Source organism: Anser brachyrhynchus (assembly GCF_964034855.1).
Source record: "Anser brachyrhynchus genome assembly, chromosome: 16".
Lineage (NCBI taxonomy): Eukaryota > Metazoa > Chordata > Aves > Anseriformes > Anatidae > Anser > Anser brachyrhynchus.
This window is the reverse complement of record NC_137734.1, coordinates 4705349-4726780: the sequence shown is the minus strand read 5'-3', so window position 1 is coordinate 4726780 and position 21432 is coordinate 4705349. Positions and strand designations below refer to the sequence as shown.

The following is a 21432-nucleotide window of genomic DNA, read 5'->3' as shown; positions in this document are numbered from 1 at the left end:
ATATTTATTAAAGCATTTTGATCCTTCAGAGACAGATTAATAAGGAGCTTGTGACAGTTCAGCATGATAAAATGAGTCAATAAACAGGAATGTCTGCTGACATTAGATATACTGATCCACAAATAATACAATACATATTTGGTTTGTCACAAAGAAAAATCACCTGAAGAAGCCATTGCCATGATTAAGTACTTTCTGCTACCTCAAGTTTCTGTATTCTGTAGAAATTTTCCTTACAAATTCTCTTGATGAGCACAAAGTCTTTTTTATACATAAGGAAAGTGCTGCTTTTTTATGATATCTATATGGAATAATGAATCAAAATACAGCATGAAAAAGGTTTAATCATTGTATGGATTTGAGAAGTAAAAATGGAGCACGATGCTAGATGTATTCTATGTTTATGCACTATAAAACCTGTGTTTAGGCTTGCCTGAATAGCTGTCATTTACCTGTGAATTATTTATAGTATGCATTTGTTTTATATTAACACTTACAAATATTTAATGTGGATGTCAGTAACAATAGGGGTTCTAGATTTAACTTAGAACAGCCTTTCCTGTCTAGTGACTTCGTTAAAATGATGAACCTAAAAATTGCTTCTCAATCCACACGAGTAATAGTTATCTTACTATTTTGAGCAGATGTCATGACAAGGTCAAGCTAGAAGCAACCATTTCAGTTCATTGTAATTTCTCAATCAATAAAGTCATTTAAGTGAGCTATCAGTACACATCATAGACAAAAAAAAATCAAAACGTGCATGTACAGGAGACTAATGTCATTATGTCCAAGTTTCACATAGAAGACAAACTCAAGAACCAGAAAAGAAAAGAAAGACGCTTGAATGAATGGGCAGATCATGGTGAGCACTGCCTTTTTCTTGTAAGGAAAAAATTACTTTTTCTGTCCCTGTTCTTGTCTGTTTGATGATTCATATCATGAAAGACAGCTTGGGGAAATACAAATGCACATGCATGCTACATTTATGCAATTAAACAATGAATAGTTGGGTCAATTCATTTCCCATTTTTACTGTTTTTACACCAGTGTTGCCAGATGACTTTCCCAATGTCCATTATGATTTATGATGTGAGAACATAATGAAACTAATTTATATCAATAAATGTGAATGTCTCCATTAACATCTATACAGTCTGGTTTACACTAACAAAGAAACCATACTGGTATACTTAGAACCACTTCAGAGTATCACCCAATGAAGAGAAAATGTCATTGCGAAAACTAGCAGAGATTAAAAGTTTACAGTAGTCATCTTGAGGTTCCAGTTGCAGTACATAAAACTTAATGTACTGTACCACATTATACACTAATGCTTAAAATAACGGCTCCTGAGGTTCTGGTTATAATGATCCTGTTCTGAATATGAAAATAGCTTAATACATTTTTCCTTCAGTCATTACTTCCTAATCAACTTAATCTCTCTCTTCATCCAACCCATCAAACTGATGAGACCTTATGCCCTTTCAGGAGGGGACAGAGGAACTGGAATACATCCTACAAGTTGTTGGTCATTTGGCACAAGGAAATTCATGCTTGATTTCTCTACCACTGATGTGTAACAGTACCAGTTCACCATACTACAATGAAATACGTACCACATAACAAAACAATGCACAGTAAATAGTAAGAAAGAACAGCAAATTAAGCTGTAAGAAATTAAGTATGCAAGATAATTAAAATCCCATAAGGCGATCATTTTAATTTTGTTCATTAACCAGTGTTTTTGAACTCAGCCTGAAACAAATGCCAAATTCATAGTCTAGAGTTTTTCATACCTTACTCTTTTTCTCACTGCAGAGTTCAGGAGAGAACAAACAGCTTAGAAAGTGCTGACCTCATCTCAGCATACGAATCAAACCTTCTTAAACGACCACAGGTGTTACCAGGGCTAGTCTTTGCCCCAAAACTGTCATTTAATTTAGAAGGCTCACTGATGAAATCCCTTGGTCAAGATGGCAGCAAAATAAGCTAGAGAGCTGTTCAGACCATACAGAGCAGATTGATCTATGCTTGTGTGTTTCCATTCATTATAAGCACCATCACAACTTCATATTGTTTCAGCTCAGATGCAACTCACCATATTCTATCTAGGTAAATACACAGCTTCAGTAAAGATACACCTTGCACAGAGATGTGCGAAGTGCTTTTTTCCTTTCAGATACAACAAGCAGCGGTATTTTATGAATTTTAAGCTTGAGAATTTTTCATCCATTCACTTCACTTCAGGAATAGGAGCTATTACATGCAGTTATCAATATCAGAAGCTTCTCAATAACAGATTAATTTTACCTTTCAGAAAGTTGGAAGAATTTAACTTCTGGAATTTCTTGAAACCTTCATCACTTGGGAATGGATAAAACTTGTTGTCTGCTTCTCTCATCTTCCAGTAGTCATACAACGAGTTTCTCCATATACAGATGTCCTAATTTTGGAAAGGAAAAGCCATAAGCCAGGTAAACTCTATTTACATGTTTTATTGTATAGGCCAGCAGAAGCCAGATCCTGTCCTAAGCAGATGTGCTCTAGAATTCTCTTCCTATATTTTTGGAAAACAATATTTTTTTCAGTTACTTAGGTGCTTTCAAAGACTTTATTTGGGTGGCTGTAAATATTTGGATATAGTTTAATCATCGTTTCATAATAGCATAGAAAGTTAGAGATTTTAAAACCAAGTAATGGTAGCTCATAATGATTAGAAAGTTGCAAAATTGTTACTCTGACAAATTGAATTAACAAGACAGTGGTATTACATTATGATAATTTATTATAATAAATGTATGTCTCGATGTAAATACTTGCAACTCCCTTCTCTGGAATATCTCAGCAGCACACAATGCTAATTAAAACACCCTTCCAACATGCCAGTTAAATAGAGAGCCTGGTTCTCCGTACATACATTTAGGAAATGGAAAGATAAAAGTGTTTGATCCAAAGTCAACTGAAGCTAATGGAGAAAGTCTTACTAGTCCCAGTGGCGATTTCTCAAGCGTACTGTGCCCGTAATTAAAAGCAGATGGGTGCTGAAAAGCTAGCCCTGGTAACTAACACACAACCCTGGGTCACATAATGAGTCTGGCTCAGATCTGAGAATGGAACTCAACTCTACTGAATTTCTACCCAGGGCTTTAATCACAAAACTACTATTCTTAATTTAAAATCAAGAGGTTTTGAAAGAAATATTAACAAGGCGCTAATTTTTCACTTCAGGGGAATATATTGTTTCTCAGCTAACTAGCTTTTATATTTCAGGCCAAATAAGAAACCAAAGCTCTTTGCTATTGTGTTAATTAAGGATTTTTATTCATACCCCTAAGCAATATACTAACCTCTAAATGATTTTCCAACTACAGCCTCAATAGGAGTAAAACTGAAGTACAATTAAGGTTTGCAGATTTGCCTATATTATAGCTTTCTAACTGTAACCTTTCCACCCTGCTCTGTAATTAGCAAACCAGTTCATAAGTTCTCCAGACACAGGCGTTTGTGTAGAGCTCAAGGCATCACTATGAGCTCTGGAATAACCATGCCATGAAAATAAAGCAATTTTGAATCAGAGAAACAGCAATTCCACATATTGTTCCTTTCTCCCATCTTGTGGTCATTGAGATTTCCCGCACCCAAGCTTAACAGGCCACAGATTTTAAAAAGACAAAATACAGGACTTTTTACTTTTCAATTTTGTTATGCATGCCAATTCTTAAAATAAAATGTTTCTTTTTATTTTGTATTCCACACACAGTTGACTAAACCAGATATGTATTTATTTTAAACACAGCTACAGACAGAGGCGGCTTCCCTCACACCTCACCTTCTTTAGGAGAACACTTAAAGAAGGACCACCACATCCTGCGAGGAGCCTGTGAGAGACACATTCATGTGAAGGCATTAGAGGCCGCATGTGGGATTCAACATGAAACCAGTTTTATATTATTTGAGTCTGTGAAAGTAGGGCTTTGGGGTCAAAAAAGAAGCTTCTTTCTTTCTCCACACCCAGGAACGTATAGCAGCCAGGTATTCACAAAACATTCACAAAACTCGAGTTAGACAGAGGCTTACTGAAAGCCAGGTAATTCCATGCTATGGCATCTGAGGACTCTGTCTGCCAGCTCCCTCTGTAGCAGCATCTATCCCTGAGCCACCAGCACCACCCCAGTGCAGCAGTCTCTCCACAGAACACCAGAGCTACACATGAGGCACAAACAGAGCGCTTACAATCTACTAGGCTAAAAGACAGAGTCCTCCAGATGCAGGGCACTACTACTTGCAGGCATGGCTGAAAGTTCTGTCACCAAGAGAGAAACTACAGCACAGTAAGGTCTAGACTAGTTGGGCCAGCTAGAAACAGGAGAGGCCATCGTCACCAGGCCTTAGAAGCACACACAGAAGCCATTTTAGTTTAGTGCCTCACAGACTATGAGAGAGTCTGTGAGGCAATGTGATAAACAGCAACACTTGCTGCAACATATAAGCTCTCCCTTCAGGTGTGGAAATTTGGTCCTCAGCCAGGCTGGAGCTGCACCTGAGTGAGTTTAACCAACACACCCTAAGACCCCAGCTAAGGCTGCCCCCATAGCAGCGTGAGGGGGAACAATACAGACAGCCACTATCCTCCCCCTCAAAATTTTTTGTGGCTTTACTTCCTTGTTGCTTTATATCCTGTTTAACCTGTCTCTGCAGGTATAAATCGTGAAGGGGGAAACCAGCCTGGTTCCTGCTCAGAAGCTAGGAGTAGCTGGCTGAGGTAGGCCTTGAGAGGTTTTTCTCTCACAGGATGTGGCAGCTATATGGTAGCTCAATGATGGTTCAATAGGAGCTCTGCCTGAAGTATGTTCTTTAAGCAGAAGTTTAGTCAATATTTTCAGTGTTATTGTAACAAAGTGTACAGAAACATTCTTCAGCTGGATTGTGCTGTGGTAAAGGTAGGTAGGGCAGAGTAGGTGTTGGCGGAGCAGTTGTTTTCCTGCATTGAGGTGAATGAAGGAGAGTATGGTCTGGAATGTTCTTCCCAACAGGGTCCTTACTGGTATCTTGAGGGAAGGTAGTTTGTTGAGTAACCTCAATGGCAAAATGAAAGTTCAAGATTGGTTTTGATGGAGGAGGCTGCATATAAATAACATTGTCAGGTCACAAAGCTTACATAAGTGAGCTATGTCACCAAAGTAAAAACGACCCCAGTGCCTCCCTCTTTATATGTCACTGTTGTGAAAATATGATAAAACTGAGGTAATGTCACTGGCTGTTTAATACCATCCATGTGCTTATCCTGACAGTATTTCCCAGAAATACTTGGTCTCTTCTACATTGCACCAGGCTTGCAACACTTGTATAAAATACATGCTTACAATCAGAATGCAGCACTTATGGATAATAGCTTCATGAAACCTAGCAATTAAAAAAAAAATAAAAAGTCAAAAAATAAAAAATCAAGCCATTCAGAGAATACATTAAGAATCTTTTTTTTTTTTTTTGGGGGGGGGGGCAGGGGGAGGAGGGTGTCAGGGTAAACCTTTTCTTTGCCTTTCATATAGAGCTTTTAGAGTACACTTGAGTCATGCGTTCATACTGTTCTCCAGAACCTGAGAGCTAGCAATATAAGGATTTTTAAATTGAAGTTGGGATTCTCAAACAATCTTAAGAGCCTGAGGACTGGGACTGTAGGGGAAATAAACATCACCAATCAAAATACCATGAGTGTGATAACACTGAACGGGGATAAAAACAGTTTTACAGGTGAATAGAATAGAAGAAAAAAGCTTAAGATGAAAATAAAATGTAGTTTTTCAGCCTATTTAATCTTCATTTTTAGCTTACTGACTAGCTAAAAGTCAAATCAGGAAGCTGCTGATGAGAATGTAAAGGGAGAACTGAGGCAAGCATTCTACTATGCTCATATACTGAAAGTGAAAAGGCTCATTATCAGAGTGGATGAGAAATGGGTCATTCTTATAATCAAAAGATATCTGGCTATGCAAGATATTTGACTGCTTACTTGCAACCATAATTTGGCCAATCACATTGTTTTTGTCATCATGTTGGATATCCAAGAAAATATATAGAAAATATACTCATTGTATCTCTGAGAAAACAAGTTGCTTAAATAGCCCTTTCTTTGCTGTCTCTAATTGCAAGGAGTATAATAGAAATCAGATTGAAGGAAAACGTGTTGATGATGTGCCTACAATATTAACAAAGGAATAAAAATTCTACCCAGATTTAGAGGAAAGATGTTAAAAACATATTTACTATTACTTTATTTTATTTTTATTTTTTTCCTCCTGTAAACAAAGATATGCTTACAGAGTGGCTAGCTTTACGCAAGCTGTTCTTTCAAACCTGTTAATATGTCATTTGGATTTATGGCAACAACTGGAAAAGTAGGAATACTCATTCCCCTGAGTACAGGCAAAGCAGATCTGTGGCAGACTGCTATATTCTGTGCAGCATCTGCAACCAAGGTTTTATCATCAATCAGAGCTAGTGAAATAAGTTCTGGAAAAATGAGAAAACTTTTAAAATATTAATACAGCCATCATTGCACGAGGCTTTGATTTTTACAAAACTGGCTCTGGATAATACTTCTTTCTTAGGAAACCACTATGTATCCAGGCAAGTTTTCTTAGCCTAATGTCATCGTTTTCATAATGACTGAAAGTGCTGCTCTAACAGCACTTAGACAAAACAATTGCTTTGATCTTTGGATATAAATTATCCACTTCTGTCCATCTATGAATTAATGGTAGTGGTGCAAAATGTGTTTGCCAAATAGTGAAGGTTATATATTTTTAGTCTCATGGATTTTGTCCCTTAAATCACTGAAAATCAGATGTTTTGCTCAGTGCTTTTGTAGATCCGCTATTAGAAAGTAACTTGAATCTTGGTAGGGTGTCCTCTGAAGCAGAAAGACCCATGCCAGAGTCATGGGCAGTAGATAAGAACTGTTTGAGTGATTTGGAGGCAAGTCTTCCAAAATTCTGTTTGTAGCTTTTTGATTGGTTCACTGTAATTGCCTAGTCAAATGATCTGGTTGTCAGTTCACCTGACTATGAAATATGAATAGTAAGGATCTTCAGAGATTATGTGAATTGTAGTTGTTTAATGCTTTTAAAGTACTCTAAGGGTATTCGACAAAATATGTTCACTGCAATATTTTAAAAACATCATTATTTTATTTATACTGATTATATAAATGTATATAGGAATATGTTGTGTGAGACAAACGCTGAGGCATACATGATTCAACATTTACTTTACACAGTAGATCTTCTGTGTGCTGCATTTTTCTTATTTATTTGATAATTTTCCGTATTTGAGCCATGTAGTTCACTATATATCAAAATTAGACTCAAGCTTGGAAAGGAATAAATAGTGGTCCTGGTGTTACATGACTTATACTAGTTTAATTCTTCAATCCACTTTAACAGTGAAACAGTGTAAATTAAGCTCTTTGATCTTCTCTCCAGGGAACTCCATTTGGCATTGTGTGTGTTTGGTGTGTTTTAAACACTTTTTCATGTGATTTCTAGGAAAAGAGAACTACACAACACAAGGTGCTTCACTATTAGTAACTAGCATCATAATTCATTTGGCCTGTGTAAGCTTGAATCTGAAAAAATACAAATAACCTTTCAAATATTAACATGAGCCAAAAGTCAACTTAGTCATCTGATGAGGCACTGACAAATTCACAACCTAAATGACATTTGTCACACTGAAGTAGAAACAATTATTAATAATTTTCATTTCATTAGAAGCACTACAATGAAATGTCAACAACTTTAAAAGTGTAGCAGAAGTGTACAAATTAATTTTGATTTTCTGAAGTGTAATTATCTTTGTAAGTACCACACTGTGTAATCACTTTTGGCGCTATTACTTGTGCAATCAATAACGCTTAAATGTACTTAGCTGTTTTCAAACATGGTTTCCTAAGGTCATCCCTTACTGCTGAGGATGTTTCAGTGTGAGTATGTAAAGAATTGTTTTCCAACAGGTCACAGATGTAGGGCATTTTTAAAATCTATTTATGTATCTTCCTATTATTTTTTATCTTTCGAATGGTTGCTTAGAAGGGTGTGTATAATATAAAAAAAAAAAAGTCTTGATGTTCATTGCAAGTCCATTTCTATACGCTGGGTGGCAGCATTAGCTCTCTCACATGTGCGTGCACCTCTTGGGGCTCATCCTACTTTCCAAATGCAACTTGACTGCAGAGTTAATTATATTCCCTTGAGCCAGGCAGTCAGGCCAAATTTGGCCTCACATTAGCCAGATGAATGGTTTGTAATCATCTAGAGAAGTACATCTAGTTCCCACAAGCTTAGTCAGTCCTCAAGTGTCAGCATTTGTAATAATTCAGGAGCTCATAATGCTTTAATACAGAAAAACCACAAGAAGACATGTCTTGATGGAAAGTTACTTTTCTACCTCATGGCTTAAGACCTATGCAATTTCAGCTGACATTGATAGGTACACATCCATGTTTGGACAATAGTGTTATTGGCATTTTGCTAATGAATTTGTTTAACTCTATTATTTTACCAATTTGCTGGAGATCTCCAGGACCAATTTGTCTATAATCCTCTGCCAACACTACTGCAGAGGGTAGGAGCAGAGGTGGTTGCCAGTTCAGCCCACTGGCAGCAGCTACCCGGATCAAACAGGATTTGAGTTGGTTTCTGGAATCAACAGCAGGCCTTTATAGGATCCATTTTATGATGTAACCTGAATGAGTCCTGGAGTTTTGTGCTCTAACACAGCTTTTCAACCTTAGCTGGTATCATCTACAGAGTTGTATCAATGATATATCTGTATTGGTAGATAACACTTAGAAGCAAAGCTGATGTAACCAGTGATAGGAATGGAAGAATATACTTCTTCAAAACTACTGAAATTGCAGATCCTGCGCCCATTCCTCCCTGCATGAAGTTAAAACTTTGGCTTCCAAGTTCCTTCATGGAGAATAACTACTGGCCCTATTTTTGCTTCAAATTGAAAACACTGACTTTGAAGGAGGACTCTCTGAACAGCCTATAGTATAAACAATGAAATTGGATTGGAGTTTCCTCTCTGATTACTAAATTATCCATGAGTATTAAGGAATAAAAACAGGAAAGGGAATCTGTTATGCCATGGGGAAAACCAAGCCTGAAAATGTACCAAAAGTATTGTGTCATAGTCAACAGTAACAAGTCTTGCAATTTATTCCTTTTTAGTGATATAAGTATCATTAAAAATAGCAGTTCTTCAGCCATTTTTAGTAACATGTTAATTTAAGAATGCAGCAGACAAAACATTGCAGGCACTAACTTATTTAGAGGCTGAATATGCCAAAATCCAGGGCAATATTAGCATAAAAGGAACAGCACACATTTTCTTAACATTTCTAGTTTTCTTTCAGAAGTAATTCTCTGCATTTGCAATCTACATGGAAGAATAGCTTCCTCAGTATGTTTTGGGCAAGCGTCTTCTATTTAGAAGAACACTTCACATACACATAGGAAAATACAGTTGCAGTTTGGAGTAATGCATGTATGAATGCACCTGCTTGCTAATTGTGCCAGAAAATTCCTGTTTGGATAATTTCCTTTGGCAAACTTTCTGTTCAGTATGTAGCCCTGACTATGATTTCAGTATTCTGAATTTTCTTTTGATTCTTGGGACAACTAAATCATGAAATTATTTGCAAATACTCCAGAGACCGTAGTTTTGATGATTTTGAAAGAAATCTGCTGGATAGGCCATATGTATCACAGGTTCAACTGCTCTGAAGCATACAAATAACTGAAGTTTTTAGTTCCCCTTCCATTGAGATAAACACAGAATTTGCTCTTGGAAGACAATTTTTATTAAAAACAAATAAAAGCACAATACATCTGGCTGTTTTGAAATTTATGGGTAATAGATGCATTTGTGTGCATCTTTCATTGTGTCAGTGTAAAGATGTTCAAAACACTATAGCAGATACCAATCTTGTATTATTTTCATTGAAGAGTTGAAGAGATTATTCTGTTCATTTTGCAAGAAATACGTTTCTAATGAATTACAGATTAAATTTTCATTGCTAATCAGGTTTGGTTAGATACTATGAATATCCAGGATTCTGGATTACTGTCTTAGTTTAGTTATGTAGCATTGGGAAAATTAAATTAAAATTTGGATTGAATTTTAAAATTTTATTTGAATTTTGCTTTTCATTACACATGCCAAATAACATTATGAAAGAAAAAAGGATATGGTAGATAATGTGCTAATCCTTCTAGGAATTATCAAGATACTTCTGTTTGATCTTACATGGATTGTATTTTTACGAATTTAATTTACTTGCCTGCTGGTGACTGTGCTAACAGAAGAATATCTGTTTCATGTACTGAAATGTAATTTCAAGATAATAGTTTTTTTAGCGAGTGAAAACAGGAACGGTTAACAGACTGTTTTGTCTGCAGTCCACCAGACTGCTCATGAGATGTCTGAACCATATTTAGTAGATGAAACAGAAGCATTGATTGTGTGACCTGCTGTGATGCATCATAAGTCCTACAAAATAAAGTATTTCTTTTGGCCACAGAGTATTGCATTTAAAAGGCAGGATCAGTTAAATAAAAATTGAAAAACAGAAGAAATAAAGCAGACCTTGTCAGCTGCAATTACATCTTCTAGTCGCTGGAAGATAATATAATTCAATGTCTGTGTTAGCATTCAATGTTAACTTATGGGCAAGTAATTTAGATGAATTCTCAATGAGAAATTGAATTTCAGGTGAATCAGCAGGAAAATCAGTGTGTTCTGTAATTGAATGGAAAATAGTCGAGTCAGCGCTGGCAGTGTGTTTGATGCCAATGCACATGCCATGGAGGGACTTACTGGTTTGACATGTATTATGTTATTTGAGATTATGAAATGTGGAGTTACTCCAATAAAATATGGAGTAATTAAGTATTAAAGAAAGCCTCAATTCCCAAGTTCAATTAAAAGCTTCCAACTTAGGTAGAAGCTAGGAGGTACTAATACAAGCAGTGTTTCACGTGTAGAGTCTCAATGTTGATACTTGATTCTGCCTTGGGATATGAGATGAGATGTTTCCAGGCCCTTATGATTTTTTTTCACACTTCCGTGGTCATTAGATTACAACATTCAAATAAACATTCAGCATGAATTTGAGTTATGGAAGAAGCAAAGTGAGAAATATCAGTTCGTTTTTTTGCTCAACAGTTTTACTGAGGTAAAGGTGAGCTACATCTTTGTCTCACCCAAGTACAAGACAAGGGAAGCACCTGTCCAAGGGAACAGGTTTTTGAAGCACTACAAATGCATGTAAATTTGAACAGTCTCAGGAAAGGAATGACTAAGAGGAAATGAATAAAATTGGTTTGCCAGAGTTGGAAGTCTGGATATATGAGCATTTTTAAGCTTTATTTATTTATTTATTTATTTATTTACTTGAAATAAGTTTGTAGGGTAGTGGAACCAAGTTTTTTTAGGAGTGTCTTGACTGTTCATTTAACTGGACTTGCCCATGTAAGCAGAATTGCCATGTCAAGAGTTTTTTCAACTCCGCATACTTTCATAGGCTTGCTTCTTCACTAATTCTCTAAACACAATGGCTTAACTTGGGGCACATTCCCATAGATTTACTTTCCCATTTAATATTGAGGCTTTAGTGTGATAACTCAGATCTGTGTTAGTGCTTGAAATGCCAATCTCTCCCTTGTAAAATATGTATGATTTTCTACCTTAGTGGAAAATATCCTTATCACCAAGGCAAATATTGTAACAAACAGGTAATGTGTGACAGCTCATCATGGTTCTTGCAAAGATGTACTAAATAGCAGATGACTATCAATAGAATTACAAGTTTTTTGTTTTTTGGTTTTTTTTTGATGTACAGGTATCTGCATTTTTAATTTTTGTCAAATGCTTTAAAAGGGAAGCTAAAACCTGATCTAAATGTAAAAGCGGATGCCTTCTTTTGAACAGGGATTAGAAAGCAAACAATCTTACATACCTGAGGATTTATGTAAGCTGCTACTTTTTAAGTAAAAATCATAAACATACAAATGTAGTCTCTCTACCTATTTTGCATCCTCCTGAATAAAATATATATATATATAAATATATATATATGGGGAAAAAAAAAAAGCCTGGATTTGTCTGGTAGATGACATGACATCAAAAGAAAAATGCTAAAAATTTTTTGCTACTTTATAGAAATAAAAAGATTCTTAACAAACATATATATTTACTATGTGATAAGTGCAAATGCTGGAGCTTGTAAGCTGTAGTGCTGATTAGGTAAATTAGACTTGGAGTAACTGGAGGATTCTGTAGCCCTCCTACGTTAATGAGGTTTTCTTTGCATTCACTAACAAATTGAAAATTTGCGTGAGCGTTGTGAAAAGATTGGTTGGACTGAACAGGCTTTTAAGTGTGATGGGAAGTGTATAAAACTGACTGGTTTTGACTTCAAGCCAGGTGAAACCAAGTTGATTTCACAGTTATGTTTCTGAATCCTCACATCAAACCAAAATCAAAAGGCCTGGATCTGTGGGAAGTGAAAGAGAAAAACAATTTTTTGCATGAACAGCTACAGGATGAGATCACCAAGAGTCGTGTATCTTTAGTGCTTAGTGCCAGTCTCTGCTACATACTGTGAGAAAGGTCTATTCTCTTTGTCCAGCTGAGTAAGTTTCTAGAAGTTCATGCCTTGAAGTGGGATAACTGTCTTTATAAATAAGGATACTTTCTCAGAAGACTGCTGGGATTTGAGGGACCAGTACTTTACATATCACTTTATTGAATTCAGACTGAGCTCCCAGAGCTATAAAGATCAGCTTAAGCTTATGGCAGTAAGGCTACCTGAAATAATGTTTTCAAACACGAAGGCCTAATTCCAGCAAAGAAAAACTGAATGACCCACCTTTGTTCAAAATTTGGTTCATATTAAATTTGTGTCCCTGTTACTTCTGTCATACGCATGCTTCATAAAGCTTTTACTTTCTTTGCATTTCTCTGCCAGTTAAACCAGCAAGACATAGAATTAAATGTCATGATATCAAAGTGGAGGAATGAACAGAAGCAGGAGGAAGACGGAATGCCTTGCCGCTACTCTCAGGATTCCTACACATGCATGTTCTCTTGTGCTCTCATTCTATTCTGTCAGAATAATAATCCTAAAATGCTTATTTTCCCTTTTTGAGGAACATTTTAATCTTATTGCTACCTTGTTGCTATGTTCATGTTTTGTAGCCGTGGTAGTTTTATTTATTTATTTGTTCTGGGCTTGTTTTCCTGGGTTCTTTTTTAATATCTCTGATGAAACTGAATACTTGGGGTTTTAAATCCAATAATCAGAAGAGGAGAGAGGGTGTCTGTGAACCCAGTCTCCACAGAATACCCACAGTGTCCCCTACATTGAGAGGCTTTAAATGTGTTGCCGCTTTGAACATCTCATGCTTCTGACAGTAATGCTTTTGTATTATGTACAACTCACCTTGTCTTGTTTGAAGAACTGACAGTGTCCCTGGAATACTTCTTAAAGGAGAAATTCTTTTATAAATTCTTCCACTGTTGTTTCCAAACTGCATTTGATGAATATTTTTGTTAGACTGTTTATTTCAGTAACTGTTACCTTATAAACTTTTAACCTGTACCTTGATAAAATAGCCACTTCCAGGTGTGCAGGACTGTATAGAATAGACAGTCTGCACTAAGATGGAAAAAAAAGAGCAGTATATGACAGCTGGTGTTCTTTTTAAGGTGTGGCTATGAATCTCCTTGTTTATAAAAGTACCACAGGATCCATGTCCTGTGGATCCTCATAGATTTTAGGTGATTCATAATCTTCTGTTTCTCCTCTCAAGTTGTGAATTTTCATTGTCTCATCAGTTGAAAAGCAAGTTGAGGGTTCATCAGAGCGTTGGAGATGAAAAATTCAGCGGAAAAAGATTTGCATTGAAATCTATAGTGATTGCTTGTGATTGCAGTCTACAGAGACAGTTTTTAAACTTCACAGTTGTAAAACCATTTTTAAGCTTGTCATTTGGAAAAAAAAAAAAAAAAAAGGTCTACAGGAAAAGACAAAAGGAATATTTTCCACAGCAGTCTGGTATGCAACAGCTATTGCTAGGAGCAGAATGCTACAACTTCTGTGAAAGGCTTTAGTTAAGTAACTGTTTTCTAGCAGTCATTAAGTCTTGCATCTCAAGAGCTCCATAGAAAGCAGTAACTATAACTAGTGCTCTGAACTTTACTGATGAACAGCAGTTTGCCTTCCAGCAATTTAAGCCTTTACACACACTGGTACATGTGTCCAAGCTACCCTTATCTTCATTGCTTTCCCCAGCTGGAAAACACATTTTGAATTGTAGTACTTCACTGTCAGGCTCGTGAAAAGCAAATGCAATATATTGCTTATGTTTTCAATAAATGGGGCACATGTTGACTCTCTGAGCAGTGGAGGGTATTCATAAACCAACTGCATACTGAATGGATGAAACCAAACATGTAAGGATTAAATACTTCACTGAGATAGATATTATGGCACTTTTTTTTATAGGAGTGAACAGGTGGTGCTTTTAATCCAACCCAAATTAACCTATGTTCAATAATTTATGCATTCAAATTGACTCTAACAAATGCTGCCTAATTATGCATTCTTGCAAGGATGCACTTTACAGTGGGTTTCAAATTGGAATTTGGATCCAACTGGAGTTGTGTTCTCACAGCAGTTTTAGTACATAATGGAGTAAGGAATTCAGAATATAAAGAATATTCAAAGTAACTTTGCTCTGAATCCTTCTGTAGTTGTCTACATAATGTGTAGTTGTCACATTTTCCAACACTGGAAATTAATAACAAGCAAAATCCTATCTATGGTTTTCTTCAAGAGCTGTTCATGTCAAAGAGCGTCCTCACAGAAATGAAATAAAAGTAGAACAGTTCATTAGATCTGTAGCCTGTCTCAAGAAAACATGAATGCAGGAGTTAGTCTGCTTGAAGTGGGAAAAGGAAGATTAATACACAAGCCATCAGTAATCTTTAAAGCCTTTCTACTATCTCACTCTGAAGTAAAAAATAATAGAAACTGTTAAGATAGGTTTACCCACATCTGTAGGGCAGTGATGGGCCTTTTTCGTGAGTTCTTTTCTGTTTGTGCAAGGAACATCTCTTTAAATGGCCATTGTATTCTTGAACCATATAACTGAAATATCCTTACTATATATATTAGTTATTTTTGCATTTATATGGCAAGAAAGTTTTTATTCTATTTAAGCTTTACCTGTTTGTCCTAGTTAGTAAGACACCATGCCTATCCTTTTTCATCTGTTGAAGTAGTGTGACCTTATTTTAACATATAAGGAACAAGGATGGAGGAAGATTAAATGATATGCCCAGAAGTCTGTGGCAGATATGCTCACAGGGCATCTAAACTACACCGTCTTTCCTTTTTGTTGCTGCCCCATTTGACTTTCCCATGTTGGTTTTCTATTTCTGATTCTGTGCAAAATAATAAAATAAACAAAAACAAAAAAAAAAACAACAACAAGAAAAACAAATCTAGCCATGAACTTCCAAGAAAAAAATCAACTAGAGATTATTTTCACTTTGCAGTTCAATGTATGCCTGGTAGACAAAGCTGACAAAACTTTAGGCATTCTCAAATAAAAAATATAATGAAATGTTTAAGAATAATAATCTCCACAGTATTTTCTGAATTTTCCTTTCAGGTGCTTTACAGTTTAATGTTCCCTTCTTCTACTGAATCCAACACATTTCTGCCGATTCAAGGAGCTTTCTGCCACTATAAGATCATCAAGTACATTTATTTCTTTTGTGTGCTGCTTTTGATAAAGTGTTATTGAAGTCCAAGAAAATTATGTACTGCTCTTCCTACCTTTGACTCACTGTGAATTTTATTTTTTTCCCCTTGAAGGATTCTGTCACAAATCAGACACAAGATTTCGTGATGAATTCATACTAGTGGACTGCCTCTTTGCTGCCCTGATCAGCTCTGTGCATAATTTTTCCTTATTGAAGTAAATGTAAAATATTTTTTTTGTTTGCATATCTTGCTGCTCTCTTCTGAAGAAAGTGTTTCTGCAAGATGATAAAATATAACTTTGCTTTCCAACTTGTAGAATACCAAGGATTCTGTTTTTCTTCTGCTTTTAAAAATTGTTATAGAGAATTATTTCTGTATTTCACAATTGGAAACAATGTAAGATAATGCTATTTTTTCTCATAATAAGAACCAGAATAATACTGTAGCAGTGAGTTAGCATTCGTTGTAAAATCAATGAAATAATCACGCTTTTAGATTTGTGAGTTTGAGGCATCAGTGAGATTGTTCACATAAATAAAGTCAGATGTTTTTAACTGACGCACAACTGAGCAGTAGCACACAGATTGAGGGCCCCAGTCCCTCACTGAATCTACCTGGATGAATCTGGGTAAGCAAATGACATATTTACTCTAAAATTGTATTCTCTGTGACTTTTGTGGGGCATGTCCTCCAGAAAGTCTCAGATTTTCTTCTACAGCAATGAAGATTTTAATTTTTTTAAACCATCACACTTCATTCTAGTGGCAATTTATGAATAATACACTCTAAGCATGTTATTAAGAAAGGACAATAGTATATTTTTAGTCTGGAGAATGTAGTTATGCTCATGTAATTTTCAATGTTTGGTTGTTCAGTTTCACTGAAAACTGAAATTTGCTCTTTAAGCCTAGAATTCTTCATATTTATTCAGCTAAAACATTTGAAATAACATTACAGTAAACAACTTACAGTAATTATTATATAATTACTAAGTATTAATTAGTAAATACAATTTGTAAGTATATTGACCCTTCCAAGTTTGATACTTAGATACTAGTTGTCATTTCCTATGCATTCTTCTTGTAGCGAGTGGAGAGGAGTTCTAAGGGGGAGAAGCGAACCTTTGGGGGAATCAAGACTGACCACGGCTTTCTCTTGTTGTTCCTGTGAACAGCTAATAGTAGATTAACTGTCTCGTCTCTGTACTATATTAAAGTTCACAGTGCAGAAGTTCAATTTTTCTGAGCTCTCATAAATTGCTCAATATATGCTGTTAATTATCAGTCAGTATGATTCACTGAAGTCATAACCTGACTCCTTAATGAGTTTCCCATAAATCTGTTCTATTCATTAGAGGTCAAATTGATAACTACTAAGAAGGAATATCAATGCTGAATATATTCTATAAGGATATAATTATAACTGAAACCACCCCAACCCTCGTGTCTCCCTCCTCTCTGGATCTTTGTGTTGAATTCGAAGCTCTCAAGTAACTGGTGGTTCTTAACAAGACAATGTGAGAGCAGGAGGAACAATGGAAAAAAAACCTGCAGTTATGGGAAAAGTGGAAGTTTCTTATTATATGCATTTTTAACTTATTATTTAATGCATGGGTGCATGTAGTGCATCTATGGAGTGGTCATGTAATGGTCTAAACATTCATTGTGGAAAGCTTAAAGATTTGACTGACCCTTTTTATAAGTATGTTATCCGTTATGGGAGACAGTAGTGTGGACAAACTTCACCCTGGGAAGGGGACAATAGGAAGAATCAATATCAACATTCAGAATACTTATTTTCTTCATATTTCAAAGAAAACCCACTTTTCTAATTTTCATTGGCTGAATGATTAGAAAAAGCAGTTATTTCCGTATGCTTTTTGCCACTGGATAGCTGGAAAAAATGTTGACACATAATTTATAAGACTAATAAAGCCTAGAAAAAGATTATACCAGAATGATCTCGTATATTTTCCCAGATAACAGACACTATCAGGAGTTATGAGGCATGCTTGTATCCAATATGGCCATGAGTGTAAAGCTGAAACTTATTTAGAGCATTTTAAATTAGACCATTTCTTCTGTGTGCAGAGGTCAAATAAATTTGAGGAAAGCAGCTTGAAAAAGTCAAATCAAATTGTGAGCTGGAAATGTAATATAAACATAGTCTGAAATTAAATCATGTACTTCATATATATCATATTTTGCAAATATGAGCTTTCAATAAGAAATAAAACAATGGAACTTCTAGGTAAATTTTTAATTTATTATTACTTGCAATATATACTTAATATAAATATGTGAGTTGTTTTTGGAAAAACGTTGATTTAGACAGATGTAAATTTTTACTTCTGAGCCTTTCTTCCAGGGATGCTTTCTCTAATATCTGTATATACTTATGGATATTGTATTGGAGAAGCAACATTGTGTCAATTTCTTAAGCTTTGCTACAAGATGGAGTGGAAGTGTTCTCCTTAAAAAAAAAATAGAGATAAATTTGGTCAAAAGAAAATTTATGTGAATTTGAGAGTAACTGAGGATAAGATGTACTTGATTTTCTTTTGATGTTTTTAATCTCTATTTAAAGTGTGACCAGGCATAACCACGTTAAAATCATGAGAACCGTGTTTATGTACAGCTGTTGATAGCCTAGTTTTATGATTCAGGTGCTTCTGGAGATTTTGGAGGTTTTTTTTTTTAAAAGAAAAAATGTGCATGGTACAAACGCCTTAGTATCTGCAGTTCTCTCAATGTTCCTTGCTGGCATGATTTTTCATTCAAGAGCCTTAAAAAAAACTAGGATAAATTGCAATAAAACAATGAGAAAATTCAAGACCAAGCATATTTGCGTTCTGAAGAAAGGATACAAAAATAGTTGAGAGACAAGAGGAAAGATTGTTCTAAGTGATTTTGCTGGCTGTAGAAGGAGACTAAGTTAAGGTGAGCAATTATGGTTGTCAGTCATAGTGATCACACATGATTACATTAAATGTCAAGACTTCGAATGCTGGTATATTATCAAGATTGAAGTAGGATGTTCACACTGAGTAATGAAAAACATTTACACAACTTTAGCTAAGCTAACTGCAGTCTTTCTTTGCTCAGCTATGTTCATGTACTTCATGACAAGTGATCCTCAGATTCTTGTTTTCATTTCACTGGAGAAGCAGTGCATACTGGATGAAACTGAAGGAGGTATTGACAGAGGAGTTTCTATCTTTCCCTAAGATTGAATGATAGGAGGTGAGGCCATGGCACAAAACCGAGGAACTTCGAGGTGATCAAAGGTCTGATAATGGAAGCCTACAAATTATTAACATGTTTATAATTGGTTTAATGGAAACAATTAAATATAATTGACAAAGTTGTGCTCAAGTTGCATAGAATCAGGATTGCACCTGCATCAAAAGCTTAATATTGCTTGAAAGGGTGCCAGGAAAGAAGTCAGTCAGTAAGAGGCTGTGGTAGATCTGCTTTTAACTTTCCTTCTTCCAATTTTTCGAACAGAAAATGCAAACTTAAGCAAAACTCCCTCATACACAGCATTACCAGTATTTGCATGCCTTGTGCTTTATCTGTTTCAGCACTTAAATTTGCCTGTATCTGAAAACTTTTTTTTTTGTCTCTGGGTTGGTTGTATGACAACTTTTTACTTTTGCAAGAAATTTTTCTACCACAAATCACTTCAAATTTATCTTGAGTTTCTGTTAAAGATTATAAAGGTCCAGATCAAATTTCAGAAAAAAAAAAAATAGCTGAATCCTTACACCCTGAGGAAAATCTGTATTTTGCTTTAGGCTTTTTTAGCCATCAGTCATAGGTCTCTTACAAAAGATGCTCCAAGGCCATCTTTAACCTCTTTTTCCTTTCACTCTCCAGCTGCTGCACAGCAGGTAAGGGATTTTTGAATACATGCTAGTATCTGTGGAAAACTAATTCCTGATAAGTAACTGTCTTTATGAATTCCATTTCTCTTCACAAAAATGACTTGTAGTATTTTTCATAGGTTTCAGTATTTAACTCTTTGAAAATAAGTCCTATGGGGTGCTGCCATAGTTTACTGACAGGGGACCCTGTATCAGAGGTTTTCTCAGCTGGGCACTGAAAAAGATTAAAGGACACGGAACTCAAAGTATTCACATCACATAATCTAAACTTGAACGAATGCAGTTGCTCTGTTTCTGTTACACATCTTCCTATCTTAAAATTAATTTTAAAACATCTCTTTCAGCGGTAAATATCTCTTGCTGACCTTCAGAGTCTTATTATGTCCTTTGTCAATCTATTGTTCTTTATGTATTTGAAAAATATCTTCAAACCTCAATCTTTTTAATTCTGTATTTTTTACCTTTGTTAATATGTTTAAAATTTCTGTGAGTCTCAGCCTGTGGCTTATCTGTTCCTTAAGGGCTGTGTTATTTTCATACCTTCAAGTCTTCCTGCTTTTCCTTCACTTTTTCATCATCACTTCCCCTAATGTACTTGCTGTGGGCAAACGTATAGTTAGGGAATATACATAACACTTGAGAGTATGTTATATAGATATACCTCCCTGGGAATAACACAGTACAAAGCAGCAGGATAAATATTGAAAAAGCACTGTTCTCACATAGCACTTAACACAGAGAAAAAAGTTAAAGTGAAGGCTAAAATGAACGGTATTACCCCTGCCCTCATCTTGGCACCTAAGTAGAGAGATTGAGGACTGGTATTCTATGATGAACTCAATCATTCCAGTGGTATTTTGGTTTAGATATTATCATCTGAAAGTCATTGACAGGACAAAAGGAAATATATTTTATTGGAACATCTGATAGAATAATCAGGTGTACTTTTGGAAGCGGGCCCTTTATTAGGTTCATATTAGAGGATTTTTGTTTTTAAAGGCTACTCTGTAAATAGTCAGTGTCTAATTTGGGGGATTCAGAAAGGACTGTTCTTCAGTATTAGGATCCCAAAATGCTAGTGTTTTCTTTCATTGTCTGCTTCCTGGGATTTTTGAAACTGTATTATATAAATGTACTCAGGCTGTAAATTTGACTTATTTTGCTCCCAGGCCCTAGTCTACTGCAAATTTATTCCTAGACTTCCTGATAAACTAATTCTCTCTCAATTGAATCTAAGCATGGAACAGTTAATCAGAATCCTCTGTCAAACTGGCAATCTGTGAGCATTTTGAACTGAAAACCACAGTAAAACACTGTGTCTCAGGGCCCCAGGAGCAGCATCTGGGATTGAGAGAGAACCTTGCCAAATCCTGTGTGATGTGGATGTGGCCAATCTCCAGAATGTGTGAGCTCTGGTAAGTGTGGATATTAGCCAGATTCATAGGTCAGGTTGTCTCCCTAAAGAAACCAAAGGATTGAAGATATTGGGGCGAATATAAATAATTTGATAGCACCTGCTTAGCTGCTCTCTAATAAAAAATAAATCAGGGCACAAAGAGAAGTCTCAGAAGTGCCATGTGCTGAATAAACACCCACTGTATCTATTTTATTATCTGTTTAAATTGAGTGATTTAAATTTACATTAAGTTGCTTTTTCTTATTATGAAAATGAAAAAGTCTTTATAGCATCGAACTGAATGCTATT

The 21432-nt window shown here is 35.6% G+C and overlaps 1 long non-coding RNA gene across 3 annotated transcripts; it reads left to right on the top strand.

Moving 5' to 3' along the window:
- Window positions 1-1867: 1867 nt before the first annotated feature.
- On the top strand, window positions 1868-18190 carry LOC308179129. Of its 3 annotated transcripts, none has more exons than XR_013940182.1 (4): window positions 1868-2115; window positions 2321-2477; window positions 3800-4765; window positions 15953-18190. It is a non-coding gene; the product is annotated as an uncharacterized lncRNA (long non-coding RNA). The 3 variants fall into 3 exon arrangements; XR_013940183.1 differs by lacking the exon at window positions 15953-18190 and adding an exon at window positions 15747-15946; XR_013940184.1 differs by lacking the exon at window positions 15953-18190 and adding an exon at window positions 13037-15734.
- The last annotated feature ends 3242 nt before the right edge of the window (window positions 18191-21432 follow it).